We start from the raw sequence: 15,948 nt of genomic DNA, 5'->3' as shown, positions 1-15,948 counted from the left end.
TACGGAAACACTAAAGACTCCAAAAACCCAAAGTAATATTGAGAAAGAAGAATGACACTGGAGGAATCAACCTTCCTGCCTTCAGACTATACTACAAAGCTACAGTCATCAAGGCAGTATGGTACTGGCACAAAGACAGAAATATAGATCAATGGAACAAAATAGAGAACCCAGAGAGAAATCCCACACACCTATGCACACGTTATCTTTCACAAAGGAGGCAGAAATATACAATGGCGTAAACCAAGTGTCTTCAACACGCGATGCTGGGGAAAATGCTCAACTACGTGTAAAAGAAAGAAACTGGAAGACTTTCTAACACCATACAAAAAAATAAACTCAAAATGGATTAAAGACCTAAATGTAAGACCAGAAACTATAAAACTCTTAAGAGGAAACCATAGGCAGAACACTCTCTGACATAAATCACAGCAAGATCCTCTATGACCCACCTCCCAGGGTAATGGAAATAAAAACACAAATAAACGAAAGGGACCGAATTTAACTTAAATGCTTTTGCATAACGAAGGAAACTATAAGGAAGGTGAAAAGACAGCCTTCAGAACGGGAGAAAATAATAGGAAATGAAACAATTGACAAAGAATGAATCTCCAAAATATACAAGCAGCTCAATACCAGAAAAAGGAACGACCCCATAAAAACTGGACAAGAGACCTAAACAGACATTTCTCCAAAGACATACCGATGGCTACCAAACACATGAAGAGATGCTGAACGTCACTCATTATTAGAAAACTGCAAATCAAAACCACAATGAGGTATCCTCTCACACATGTCAGAATGGCCATCATCAAAAAGTTGACAAACAATAAATGCTGGAGATGGTGTGGAGAAAAGGGAACCTTCTTCCACCATTGGTGGGAATGCAAACTGGTACAGCCACTGTGGAGAACAGAGTGGAGATTCCTTAAAAAACTGCGAACAGAACAGCCACACGACCCAGCAATCCCACTGCTGGGCATACCACCCTGAGGAAACCAGAAGCGAAACAGACACATGTACCCCAATGTTCACAGCAGCGCTATTTACAATAGCTAGGACAGGGAAGGGGCCTAGATGTCCATCGGCAGATGAGTGGATAAGGGAGTTGTGGTATATATACACAATGGAAAATTCAGTTAAGTTCAGTTTAGTCGCTCAGTCGTGTCCGACTCTTTGCGACCCCATGAATCGCAGCACGCCAGGCCTCCCTGTCCATCACCAACTCCTGGAGTTCACTCAGACTCACGTCCATCGAGTCAGTGATGCCATCCAGCCATCTCATCCTCTCTCGTCCCCTTCTCCTCCTGCCCCTAATCCCTCCCAGCCTCAGAGTCTTTTCCAATGAGTCAACTCTTTGCATGAGGTCGCCAAAGTACTGGTGTTTCAGCTTTACCATCATTCTTTCCAAAGAAACCCCAGGGCTGATCTCCATTACTCAGCTATAAAAAGGAACACATTTGAATCAGTGCTAATCAGGTGGATGAACCTGGAGCCTGTTATACAGAGAGAAGTAAGTCAGAAGGAGAAAGACAAATACTTATATTAATGCCTATATATGGAATTTAGAAAGACGGTGGCAACGATTCTACATGCAGGGAAGCAAAGGAGACAGAGACGTACAGAACACACTTTTCAACTCGGTAAAAGAAGGCGAGGGTGGGATGATTTGAGAGAATAGCAGTGAAACATATACATTACCATATGTAAAATAGATGACCAGTGCAAGTTCAATGCGTGAAGCAGGGCACCCCAAGCCGGTGCTCTGGGACAACCCAGAGGGATAGGCTGGGGAGGCAGGTGGGATGGGGGTTCAGGAGGGGAGGACACATGTATACCTGCGGCCGACTCGTGTTGATATATGGCAAAAACCATCACAACATCGTAATTATTCTCTGATTAAAATAAATTAATAATTAAAAAAATAAAACAGAACCCCCCTGCCAATGCAACAGGGCAGGCGTTCGGTCCCTAGCCCTGGAAGATTCCGCGTGCCGCAGGGCAACTAAGACGGTGTGTCACAACTACTGAACCCACCTGCTCCGACTACTGAAGCCCTCGAGCCTAGAGTCCATGCTCCGCAACGAGAGAAGTCTCTGAAATGAGAGGCACATGCACCGCCACTAATGAATAGTCCTCCTACACAACGAGAGACAGCCCTCGTGCAGCAACAAAGACTCAGTGCACCCAACACTAAATAAATACATAAGAAGAAAGAAAACCGGGCCAATCTTACTGTATGTTCATTTGAAAAACCCAATGGTAGACACCAAAGTAGGTGCATCTCTCTATCTTCTTTGAATAATCATATCTTGGGTGAAGCTAACAAAAATTACATCACAGGCTATATTAAAATTTTAGATCAGCTTCCCAGGCACTGCTCTTTTCTAGAGAGCTACTTTTCTCAGAGAACTGTTACTTAGGAACTTTAGTCACCGGAACTGAGGCCTCCACCACATTCCAGGGCAGAAAGCAAGAGATATTAGGAAGACACGGTTCAAATCCTATGAGTTTATGAGTTGCCTGTGACCACAGGCTAGGATGAACACACATCCCAGAAAGAGTCTCTTCACATTTCAGCAACTGAAACCTGTATTTCAACCACTTAGTTCAGTTCTTTAAGGCCACTGCTTTCCCCTTAACCAAACACTTTGTGTGAAACACTTGGAAAATGACCTCAACCCAATTCATTCCCAACCACTTTTCACATGTCACAGGGAGTCTCTCACAATGATATTTTCCCACCTAGAAAGCCAATTCTCAGATAAAGAAAAGAATTCACACACACACACCTTGTGAAGAAATACTGAGATTTTAGAAAGTGACTCACAACTAACCCATGGTTCATCATTCTTTTCTCTCTTCTGCCTCCATCCACTCTGAGAAATGAATATTTGGCCATGCTGTCTGATTTGCCCACCAAGTTGCTCATACCACACACAGGATGTTGTTACAAGCGAGCCTATACACAAGGCATTGACACCAGCCAGCCCTACTGAAGTCGCCTACCCGGGGGCAGGGAGGTGGCTGGGGCAATAAATTCATCATCTCATTTCCTTCATCACCATACCCCATTTCATTCCCTGCAATCACTTGGCCCAAACGACTAAAGATCTCACAACAAATCGCTGCTTAAATCACCACTGCCTCAAGTTTCCTTCGTTATCTCACATGGCTTCTGAGGCCAGGGAACAGATTTTACTTGAGATGGGTAAAGCTGGAGAGACAGCCCATTGGCCAGAGATTCTATTCGGGAGGTGATGTCTCTCGGTGTACTCTTTACGACCCCATCGACCAAGGTCCGCCAGGCTCCTCTGTCCAGGGGATTCTCCAGGTGAGAATACTGGAGTGGGTTGCCATGCCCTCCTCCAGGGAACCTTCCCGACCCGGGATTGAACCCAGGTATCCTAATTCCCCGGCCTTGCAGACAGATTCTCTACCACTGAGCCCCCGGGGAAGCCCATGACAAACCTAGACAGCATATTAAAAAGCAGAGACATCACGTTGCTGACAAAGCTCTGCAGTGTCGAAACTATGGTTTTCCAGTAGTCGTGTACAGATGTGTGAGTTGGATCATTAAGAAGGCTGAGTGATGCTTTCGAATTATGGTGCTAGAGAGATGACCCTTTAGAATCCCTAGGATCGTAAGAACAACTCGCCAATCCTAAAGGAAATGAACTCTGAATACTCACTGGAAGGACTGATGCTGAAGCTGCAATACTTTCGCCACCTGATGCGAATAGCTGACTCATTGGAAAACACCCTAATGCTGGAAAAGATCGAAGGCAGGAGGAGAAAGGGGGAGACAGAGGGTGAGATGGTTAGATACCATCACCAACACAATGGACATTACTTTGCTCAAACTCAGGCAGATAGTGTAGGACAGAGGAGCCTGGCGTGCTGCCGTCCATTGGCTCGTTAATAGTCAGACACGACTGAGCGACTGAACATCCACCACCACCACCCTACCTTTGAGTTTCCCTAAGGTGCCACAGCCTCACTCTCAGCAGAGCTAAGAAGCTTTCTGTGTCTGTCAGTGGTAAAGGCTGAGACTTAATATATTCACACTCTCAGTGCCCCCTGCTTAGGGTTGATAGTGGGTCCTTAGAACGCTCATCACTCCCTCCCAGAGCTCAGACCAGGGAGCCTTCTCACAACAGTAATGGAGCACCCTACCCTGGTACAGAATTGGGAGTTGGAGCTGTTTACCCCTCTCAGTGTGTTTTCTCCCTTTACATTCACTTCCACATTTCTTCCTTGAGTCACCGAATCCAAGTCCACTCACCCCCAACTGGTTCCTGCAACAAGCTGCACCTGCCTCTCCAGCACATCTCTAGCACCACATGCACAGGGTGGGTACGTGTACCCCCTGCGCGGTGTATCTTCTTTCTCCTTTCTCTTCGGAATCTGTCGACTCCCAGACATCACAAAAAGGGCTCCAGATCGATCGCCCATAAAGGGGGCCCCCGGTGCTGCAGGGGAGGCTGTGACTCTCATCCACAGCCTGGGTCAAAGCAGGACTGTGTTATAAGTGCCACAAGCTGCCCCACTGCATCATGGGAGCCAAAAGAGCAAAGGTCTGAAAGTCCTAACACAGACATTTCCGTGGATAGAACACCAGTGTCTTCCTTGGGACCTGTGAGCTGTTGTTTGGTTTGGGCCTATAGCGTCAGTGACCTTTTTCACAATGCTTGCAGGCTTAGCCAGCCTTCCTTCAGGACCTCTCTACTCCCCACAGCACCCAACCTACTGTACCAAAGACATTACTTCTGAATTCAGTGCACCCATTGGATTTTCACCTGGCAGGGATACCAACACAACTTTTTTATGCTGAAACCTCAAGATACCTGAGGAGAACGAGTCTTCAGAAAGTCCAGTTTTCAATTATAATAGAAAAACTGCCTACATAACAATGAAGATACAACACATTAAAATACTAATAAAATGTTATTTGGAAATTATCTAGAATGTCACACTTAAGACAAAAAAACTTAGTATGTGGTCTATTGCCTTCCAGGTTTTGTTCTCTGCATTTAAGAAAATTATGAGATGGGGGAGGTAATGTCTTCATGATATCGTATCTGTGGTTCTATCTGTTTATCACTATGGTTATGCTACTTTCCATAGTGATGAGGGTGCTCCACTAATGTCGGTCAGAGGAAACACTTTTTAGACCTCGGTATGGACCAGGAACTGTTCTCTGTGATGTGTGCATGTTGACATGACACCCCATGGTCTTTGACGCACCTAGGAGACACTGTGTTCAATCCATACACAGATCCATAGTGATGTTTCATGAGGATGGAGACGTTGATCTGCCTTTGGACCCAGAGTACACCAGACACTGCACTGTATTCCAGATTGGGGGTCTGATACCACACCTGGCTGTTTCTCTCTGGCCTGGGCACCAATCTGACTCAGCTCTTGCCAGCTAGGTGACTTTGTGCACATTCATTCACCCATTAACGTCTACGTGTCTCTGCTCCTCAGCTGCCCAAAGGGATGACAGCAGTAAAAATGCTTACCTCACAGTGTTGCTGTGAGTACTCAAAGACTTCATTATGTGTTTATGTACGGAGAGCTAAGCACGGTCCCAAGGGGAGCTCTTCTTGTGTCTCTTCACTTCTGTTTCCGCTTGTACTAGTATCCCCCTGTCCCTGCCCCCACGCTTTCACCTCCTTAACCCCTACTCTGCTCTCTCTCCCCAGGGCCCCTGTCCTCAGACTTTCCATCCCAAAACACAGCTGAACATCTCCTCACGGTTTACCCCAGAAAATACCCATACCATCACCCTTGGATTAAACAGTCATGAATATTAGCAGAAAAAATAAGAAACACAATAAACGGGCAATGTTAAAACTACACAAGAAATAAAGTGTTGCTGATGAAAGTCTGACTACTAATATTTTCATATCTTCATCAGATTCAGATGTTCAGAATTTGATACACGAGAATTAGACTTGATAAAACAATGGCAGAAAAGGTAATGCAACATGGCTCCTTAAATAAGACCTAATAAAATGTGGGCACACGGTGTGTTCACGGGTTGAGAAATTCAATATAATCATGATGTCAGTAGTCCCCATTGAGATCCATCAATTTCACACAATTCCAGTCAGAAATTCCAGCAGGACTTTGTTGTACATCTAGACTAATTGATGAGAAAATTTTTGTGGTAAGGCAAATGAAAATGAATAGCCAAATGGTTCTGAAAAACAATGTTGGAAGATTAACACTAACCTGAAATTTACTTTGCAGCTTCAACCAAAAGTTGTAAGCAACTAAGTGTCTATGAAGGGATGAATGGATATAGAAAACGTGATGATACCGGTCAGAACGGCCATCAAAAAGTCTACAAACAACAAATGCTGGATAGGTTGTGGAGGAGGGGGAACCCTGTTACACAGTTGATGGGAATGCAAACTGGTATAGCCACTATGGAGAACAGTGTGGGATTCCTTTAAAAACTGGGAATAGAACTTCCATGTGACCCAGCAATCCCACTGCTGGGCAGACACCCCAAAGAAACCGGAAGTGAAACAGACACATGTACCCCAACGTTCACTGCAGCACTGTTTACAATAGCTAGGACATGGAAGCGACCGAGATGTCCATTGGTAGACGAACGGATAAGGGAGCTGTGGTACATATACAACGGAATATTACTCAAGTACATAAAGGAACGCACTTGAGTCAGTTCTACTGAGGTGGATGAACCTGGAGCCTGTTATACAGAGTGAAGTAAGTCTGAAAGAGAAATACTGTATATTAACGCATATATATGGAATTTAGAAACACGGAACCAATGACCCTACATGCAGGGCAGCAAAGGAGACATAGACGTAAAGAACAGACTCTGGGACTCAGTGGACGAGTGGGTGGGAGGATTTGAGAGAATAGCACTGAAACATGTACATTACCATATGTAAAATAGATGAGCAGTGTTAAGTTCCGTGCCTGACGCAGGGCACCCAAAACCAGTACTCTGGGACAACCCCGAGGGATAGGGTAGGGAGGGAGGTGGGAGGCGGGTTCAGGATAGGGGGACACGTGAATCCCTATGGCTGATTCATGTTGATGTATCACAAAAACATCACAATATTGTAAAGTAATTATCCTCCAATTAAAATAAACTAATTGTAAAAGAGGGAATGTGGTGATATATACAATGGAATATTATTCAGTCAGAAAGGAGAAAATTCTGCCTTTTGCAATAACATGAATGGACTTCAAAGGCTTTATGCTACGTGGAAAAGGTGAAAGAGAGAAAGACATGTATTGTACGTTCTCACTTACATGCAGAATCTAAAAAAGTCAAACTTATAGAAATAAGAGTTTAGAATGGTGGTTGCCAGGCCCTGGGGAAAATGTTGAATACAGGGTACAAACTTACAGGTATGAGGTGAATAAGTTACATGGATCCAATGTATAGCATGCTGAGTATAATGAACAAAACTGTATTATACAGTGAAAGCTAAGAGGGTAGATCTGAGATGTTATTTCCTCAACAATTTTTATAAAGGATTATGTGAGGGGATAGAGTGCCAACCCTGCTATGGTAATCGTTTTGCGAAATCTGTGTGTGCCAAATCATCACATTGGCGCCTTAAACTTACAGGTTATATGTCAATAATACCTCAAAAAAGGTGGAAAAAATAAGAGAGTCCTGAGTGTTTCTGGTGGGAGAGCCCTCAAGCTATATTCTGTGTCCCTCTGACATCTCCCCATCATTCTTGAACTTTCCCTTATTACTGACATGACAAGGTGAACCAGGCTCATTTATCCTTTCCTTCCTCAGCCTCGTTTAGTGGAGAAAGGTGTTCAGAAGCTAGGATCTGGGGACTGGTGTCATTATCGCCATTGGAATGTTGCTGTTTCCAGTAACTTGGGAATATATGTGTGTACACAATCACACACACAAACACAGAGACACACATCTATAGTTATGCATCAGTCTAGCCACAATGCACACCGATCGAATACAAGAAGTTTGCACGGAAACCTCGAATTCCAGTAGAATTCCTCAGAATTGGTTCTAGTTTACTTCCTTTCCATACTGGAAATTCCCTTTTCCAAAAATGACAGACATGGCTCTCAGCATTCTTACGTATTTGCCGGGCTAATGAATGTCAATGCATATAAGTGATCCTTCCTCCACAAAAAGGTCCTCCTCACAGTCTATGCAGAACCACCCGTTGCCCTGGACTTCCACATCTCACTCAAGCTTGAATCCATGAAGCAGTTAGCCTCCTTCCCACCCAATCCCCAGGGATATCCTTCTTTCCACCTTGGGCTCTGACTCTCCAGGCAAGGATGCCCCTTTACACATACACATGCCTTGCCTGGCACCACCTAATGGCTTAAGCACTGACTTGCTCAGTCACAAAAAAAGGGAAGGGAAAGAAAGGGTAGGGACAAGATAAGGTCAGTATGTCCTGATACAGTCAGCCAATCAACGTGAACTGGACCAAACCAGGCAATGTGATGAAGCCAGACATTTTTGTTTTTCCCCCTCACTGTCCCCTAACTTCCCTTCCTGCCTCTGTCCTTTGCTCCAGTTCCTTTTCCTTTTAAATCCTTCCCTCCGTCAAGAGTACCAATGTTACGAGGCATGATTCGCACAGTATAACTAATCTCTGCCGCTTGGCTGACATTCAGCGTGACATCCCTGCAGACAGGACACTCAAACTCTCTCTCTCTCATGATGGACCAGAAGGCTTCACTCCTAATTTCAGGGATAGGTAGGAGAGAAGGTGCAGGGCACATGTTGGATCCTTCAGTCCTTCATCTGTGAAATGCGGATGATCACAAATTGTGAGAGACACAGAGACAGCAGCAACCAGACCCCCTTTAATGGGTGCTACATGCCAAACCCCGTGCATCACAGGACTCCTTGACATTCAGGAGCACGCCAAGTAGGTGTCCATGCCAGGACAGTTGCATTCGTTGTTCCTTCTGCCTGGAATGCTCTTCCCTTAGATAACCCCACAGCCTGCTCCCTCACTTCCTCCAGATCTCTGCTTACTTGTCATCGTTCAGGGAGACTTTCCCTCATTACCTTGAATAAAATAATAACATCATACCTACATATACCCTTTCCCCTGATCTAGCATTATCTTTCTTCTTACTGCCTGCCACCCTTGATTTATTTACTGACCACCAAGTCTATGAAAGGAGAGACGTGGTCAGTTCTGTCCTGTCACAAACTCCTCCAATAGTGCTCAGGTATATGGCAGGTGCTCAGAAAACATTTACTGAAGGATAGTCTGAAGCCAGGCCCTTTGCACACAACCCTACCATGCACAGGTATCCTGCACGACACGCACTGGCCCCACTGTGTTAATTATGATACATACTGAGATTCCAGGAGACAACTGATACGCTCAACAACACACAGTCAGCATGTCAGGCAGGTGCCAGGCCTCGGAATCATGTCTGCCAGCTTCCAAACCTTCAGTTCCCGGACAGAGACCTCACAGCCAAGAACATAAGAGGTTTTATTTCTGACACAAAGACTCCGAGCAGCTCAGATAGATACCCAGAGACACCAAAAAGAACTCACTGAATCTCTGCACAGAGAGCACACAACTCGTCTCAGACCCTCAAACACAACTGAGATCCTAACTGTGCACACTGTGACAAAGACCCTCCAAACAGACCAAAGTCTTCAAGGTAGAAACAAATGAGAGCTGCACAGATACTTCACATCATGGAGACTGACTCCCAAACCACTCGACACTTACCAATCTAATACAAAAACCCTAACGGAAAGACAGAACTTTTAATAACTCAAGCACATCATAAAGCCTTTAGATAAAGTCCCCAGACAAATGGAAATCCTGCACCGTGTGCACAGATCCCCAAGCAGCTGATAGTTTACACCTTTAGACAAACCCATCCTTAAAGCAGCTCAGAGGCATCGAAACTTAGAGCCCAGAATAAAAAACTCAGAGCTCTCACAATCTCAGGTGCACACGCCTACACAGAGATCTCACACCCAGGGACTGAAATGCCAGAAAGCTCCAAAAATGCACACCCTGGAATACAGGCACACGCATCCTAGGGGCTCTATACTATGCCTCACAAAATCCACTCAGATCAATATCCCACCACGCACAACTGCGCCCAAAGGCTCAAGGAGATGAAACATACCCAAACAACACCTGTGTCGTCACACAAGCGATACACAAGCCCAGGCTCCCTGACACAGGTTACTCTCTAGGGAGAGACAGCAAACTCAGAGACTTCTCCCTGGACATGAACTGCATGCATTTGTGCGAATAACCGTACGCCGCCACACGATCCAGACTGAGCGAGAGCTGAACAAGAGTGAAACGCCGTCACCAGGCACGGCCAGCGACTGCGCCAAACCTCGCCACTAACCAGGGCAGCTATTCGACCCCTTCGGGAAAAGCAATACAACTCGCAGAAAAAGTATATGCTCTAAGAAGCCGCGCAGGGCAACACGCCTCTCGCCCTCAGTTCCAGCCCTGCCTTCCTGGTGCCTGTAACAGCCAGCCAGCCAATTGGAACTGGGCAGGAGAGGAAGCAGGGCGGAAGTCGCGGGACTTCCGGCCTCTACTCGCGCCCCGGGAAGAGCTAATTCCGGCGATCACGCGGTGACCAATCAGTGCCCAGAACGCTTCCGTGACGCCATACTCCAAACTGGCAGCCCATCTCGCTCCGTAGCCGTCCCCCCTTGGATGTAACCATGTAGAAACGAAGGGGTGGAATTGAAAACGAGACGAGGACATTTGCAGCTTAATACCGGTGTCCACTTGGACTCAAATGCAGCGAGAAGACGGAATGGAGCGAATGGGGATGGACCCAGTGGTGCCTTGAGTGCCTCCGCTAGGAACTCTGGTCGATGCCTGATGCGGTGTAAAGGTAGTCTCTTTGTTGTCATACGCCCCCTCGAATGGTACCTTCCAGAGTGGGTGGTCTTACCGCTACCCCTCAGTGGTACATCCCAGGACAGACCTGTTTCACCTCGCCCGCCCCTTGGTGGTGAGACTGGGGAACAGCCGATGTAGATGCTGGTGGACAATTAGCAGATAATCCTCCACGGGTGGAAAGGCAAAGTTCGGATGAAAACCCCACCGATTACTGCAATCTTGGACTCAGAAAAATGTCTTCATAAACTGAAGATTACTTCTCTGTAGTGCCACTGTCGTAACAGGAAGCACTGAAAGCATTTTCTCTGTGCTGGGCATTGTGCTTGTTTGCGCTTTCCTGTTTAATACAGAATAGGTCTCAATGGGGAAAGCCAGCCACAGTCCCCCAGCGGGCAAGGGAGAGAAAACTTCGGACTGGGATCTGAAGGTCTGGAGTGGGGAAGGCCTCTGTCATTGACTGCGAGTAATATGTGAGAAGAACAACAGGACTTTCCATTCTGTTAGGAAAGGGGTCACTGCCGAGGGGACCCAAGGACACCGCGCAGGTGAGATAAAGACCATGGCTTTGTCACCTCTTGTCATCCCTGAATATGTCCCTAGCAGAATTTTCAGCCTGTTTAGCTATGCCTCTCTCAACAAGTTTCAGTTTGCTTTTTCATTCCGACATTCATTCATCCTCTCCACAGTTTCTGTCAAGCACAGCTATGTGTGTTAGGAAAGAGAAAATCAACTTTGGCTTCATGGAACTTACATTGTGTTGGGGTCATACAGCCCCCCAAGATAAGTAATTTATCAGGTGTTCATAACTGCTGTGATTAACATTAAACCAGGATAGTGAAAAAGAGAGGGGGGATGATGTCTAGAAAGAGTGGCCAGGGAAGTTCCTTCTAAGACTGTGACATTTGAGCAAAAGCCTAGAGGAGATGCCTATCTGGGAGAAAAGTATCCCAGACCGAGTTAAGGCCAGTGGAAAAACTGGGGAGTGGAACTCAGTGTAGTGTGTATAAAAAGAGTGAGGAGGGCTGTGTGCCTGTCACAGCATGATGGAGGGAGAGCCAGGAGATCGGATGAGAGCAGTGATGAGGGGCGGGTCCCCTAGGGCCTTCTGGCCATAGCGGGGACTTTGACTTGAGCTGCAGGAGGGTTCTTACCAGAGAAGCCCCCAGGGTCCTTTCAGAGGCCCAGATCACACAGTGATTGTTGAGGAGCTCTTGATTCATCCCAGGAAAACCACAGACCCTCTGTAGTTGAACATGCCTTTCCTGGAATCCCCTACACTCAAGGGGAATCCCCCCTACTGCTCCCAGGGAACATCTGTGTCAATTGATGATACCCTCAGGAGAGACAGAGGAAGGAAGGACCCTCGCGGTATGAGTGAGGTCACAGTCAGTCTCGTAAAGGCAAAGAGGGAGGATGTAACAGGCACAGAGATGGTGGGGAGAAAGACAAAGATAGAACAGTGGACAGGGACAGAGAGACTATTTCTGGCAGCAAAGGATCCCCAATTAGCACCCATATGTGGGCCCCCAGCCGTGCTAATAGAAGATGTACCTATGTCTATAGGAGAAAAGAAACCGCTCCCCGCGCCCGCTCCCCTACCAGGGACTGTCTCTAGGAAATGACTCAGTTGCCCATGGCCTGGGTCTTAATCATGCTCCCTTGGCACACATCAGGGTCCTCTGCCCTGATCAAGACATGGAGATGTTCCAGTCATGGGGAGGCTCACGCTGTACACAGGGTCCCTCACAACCTGTCCGGCCCTGACTGCCCTCCTGCTGACCTCAGTGCCAATGCATGCTTTAATGGGGGAAAGAGAGGCATGGATCTCTGCATTTGTGGTGGAAACTTATGCAAATTGGTGAATGTGAGGTTTCTCCCCACCTGCTTGGAGGCTCACCTCTGTATTTTCTACCACCACGTCCCCAGGGAATGTGCAGATTACATTCCACACATCAGGTAAGAAGCTGGGTGTGTGATGGGGAGACACAGAGACATATGCTGACAGTGAGACATTGACGGGGTCCTTGGGGCCCTGTACCAACGCCCCCCTCCCCCACTCCCTGGCCAGGCTTCTGCTGCATCTTCTCTGCCTCCTCCAAGGAGCCCAAGCCTGCAACCAGTTCCTCCTGTCCTCATGAGCCGTGACCTTCCATCTGCACTGGGCCTTGGGCTCCCATCTGCAAATGGTGGCCTCTTTGTTGTGGGTTGCGCAGATAGTCTGAGTGAGTGTGTGTACACAGTTTGTTCTCAGGGCCCCTATCAAGGGTGGTAGTCATGTCAGGAAGTATTGTTCTTATCAGATTTGTTACCGCGGGCTCCTGTGTACTGCACATGACTTGCCCTCCCTGAGGATGGGGCCGCAAGCTTTTATCTCTGTAGGGAGGCGTGGTAGAAATCGTAGCCAATGTGATATCACAGGTCTACTTCTAAGACCCGTGAGAGTGGGGTCCATGCAGCCTTCCTCTTAAGACTACTCTCATATGCAGATCCATGAACAGCTCAGAGACCAACCCTCTGGACAAAACCCTTCCCCATAGTTCAGAGAGTTCATGCCTGGGACAGAGATCCTTGAACAGATTAGAGAGCACTCATCCTGGAGAGCAACCCAAAACAGCTCAAATATGTCACACCTGAGGACACAGACCTTAACCATCTTAGACAATTCCAACTCTCAGTTCAGTTCAGTCGTTCAGTCGTGTCCGGCTCTTTGAGAGCCTTTGGACTGCAGCATGGCAGACGTCCCTGTCCATCCCCAACTCCTGGAGTTTACTCAACCTTATGTCCATTGAGTCGGTGATGCCATCCAACCGTCTCCTCTGCTGTCATCCCCTTCTCCTCCTGCCTTCAATCTTTCCCAGCATCAGGGTCTTTTCAAATGAGTCAGTTTTTCGCATCAGGTGGCCAAAGTATTGGAGTTTCAGTTTCAGCATCTGTCCTTCCAATGAATATTCAGGACTGATTTCCTTTAGGATGGACTGGTTGGATCTCCTTGCAGTCGAAGGGGCTCTCAAGAGTGTTCTCCAACACAACAGTTCAAAAGCATCAATTCTTCAGTGCTCAGCTTTCTTTATAATCCAACTCTCACATCCATACATGACTACTGGGAAAACCATAGCCTTTACTAGATGGAACTTCGCTGGCAAAGTAATGTCTCTGGTTTTTAACATGCTGTCTAGGTTGGTCCTAATTTTTCTCCCCAGGAGCAAGCGTCTTTTAATTTCATGGCTGCAGTCACCATCTGCAGTGATTTTGGAGCCACCTCCAAAATAAAGTCTGTCTCTGTTTCCACTGTTTCCCCATCTATTTGCCATGAAGTGATGGGACCAGATACCATGATCTTAGTTTTCAGAATGTTGAGTTTTAAGCCAGCTTTATCACTCTCCTCTTTCACTTTCTTCAAGGGACTCTTGAGTTCCTCTTCACTTTCTGCCATAAGGGTGGTGTCATCTGCATATCTGAGGTTATTGATATTTCTCCTGGCAATCTTGATTCCAGCTTGTGCTTCATCCAGCCCAGCGTTTCTCATGTTGTACTCTGCATATAAGTTAAATAAGCAGGGTGACAATATACAGCCTTGAGTTACCCCTTTTCCTGTTTGGAACCAGTCTGTTGTTCCACGACCAGTTCTGGTTGTTGCCTTCTGACCTGCATACAGATTTCTCAAGGGGCAGATCAGGTGATCTGGTATTCCCATCTCTTTCAGAATTTTCCAGAGTTTGTTGTGGTCCACGCAGTCAAAGGCTTTGGCATAGTCAATAAAGCAGAAGGAGATGTTTTTCTGGAACTCTTTTCCTTTTTCTATGGTCGAAAGGATGGTGGCAAGTTGATCTCTGGTTCCTCTGCCTTTTCTAAATCCAGCTTGAACATCTGGTCTCAGGTAAACTCAGATCCTGAAGACAAACAGCATCACTCACAGCCAGTTCTACAAGTGTTAAGTTGTAACCACTGTGGTTGCTGACCTAAAGGGCATTCTGAAGGAATTTAGGGTGAAAAACAGTGTGAGGCACACTGTGCTTTGGACAAGTTGGCCTTTATTTATTTACAGATACCTCAGAAAAAGGTTCAGTGACCCTAAAGTCTTGCATCTTCCACGCGCAGAAAAGCATGAAAATAATGAACTTGTGACATCTGATCTCTGTGTTTCACAGTAAACTTTTGCCAATATGCACGCTTGACTGCATGTACTTCCTAGGCGAAAGTCATACTGACTTCTCTGCTACCTCCTCCAAGCAGTTTCCTCAGAGCTAACGGAGAAGCTGTGTCCTGGGTTGTAGTTCCCAGAAGACTCCAAATCCAACTGAAACTCGTAACTCTCCTGTTGTATGCTTTTCTTTTGAATTTTACTTATTTATTTTGCTGTTGACTGGTTTTTATTAAACTCCATAAATAAGAGAGTAATTCATACCCAAAATGTTACAGACATTGTTTACATAGTGAAACTCTGAAAACTGTTTTGTTGTTTTCTGCTTTTCTGTACTTTTCAATTTTTCTTTAATGAGTATGGAGTTCTTTCATATTTTTTTTCTTTTGCAAGAATTTATTTTATTTATTTATTTATTTTCCCTTTACAATATTGTATTGGTTTTGCCTTACATCAACATGAATCTCCATAGGTTTACAGGTGTTCCCCATCCTGAACCCCCCTCCCACCTCCCTCCCCATCCCATTCCTCTGGGTCATCCCAGTGCACCAGCTCTGAGCATCCTGAATCATGCATCGAACCTGGACTGGTGATTTGTTTCACATATGATATTATACATGTTTCAGTGCCATTCTCCCAAATCATCCCACCCTTGCCCTCTCCCACAGAGTTCAAAAGATTGTTCTATACATTTGTGTCTCTTTTGCTGTCTTGCATACAGGGTTATCGTTACCATCTTTCTAAATTCCATATATATGCTTTAGTATACTGTATTGGTGTTTTTCTTTTTTTTTATTTTTAGTTTTTTATTTTTTAAATTTTAAAATCTTTAATTCTTACATGCATTCCCAAACATGAACCCCCCTCCCACCTCCCTCCCCATAACATCTTTCTGGGTCATCCCCATGCACT

The 15,948-nt window shown here is 46.0% G+C and overlaps 1 long non-coding RNA gene across 1 annotated transcript in view; it reads left to right on the top strand.

Moving 5' to 3' along the window:
• Positions 1–10,636: 10,636 nt before the first annotated feature.
• The window catches only part of LOC138931023 (uncharacterized), a 40,856-nt gene continuing 35,544 nt past the window's right edge, over positions 10,637–15,948 (top strand). Inside the window, exon 1 of the long non-coding RNA XR_011446334.1 lies at positions 10,637–11,440. This is a non-coding gene — a long non-coding RNA (uncharacterized lncRNA). The remainder of the gene's footprint in view (positions 11,441–15,948) is intronic.

The sequence above is a fragment of the Ovis canadensis genome, chromosome X, assembly GCF_042477335.2.
Source record: "Ovis canadensis isolate MfBH-ARS-UI-01 breed Bighorn chromosome X, ARS-UI_OviCan_v2, whole genome shotgun sequence".
Lineage (NCBI taxonomy): Eukaryota > Metazoa > Chordata > Mammalia > Artiodactyla > Bovidae > Ovis > Ovis canadensis.
The sequence above is the reverse complement of the archived record's forward strand: the minus strand, read 5'-3'. Positions and strand labels throughout refer to the sequence as shown.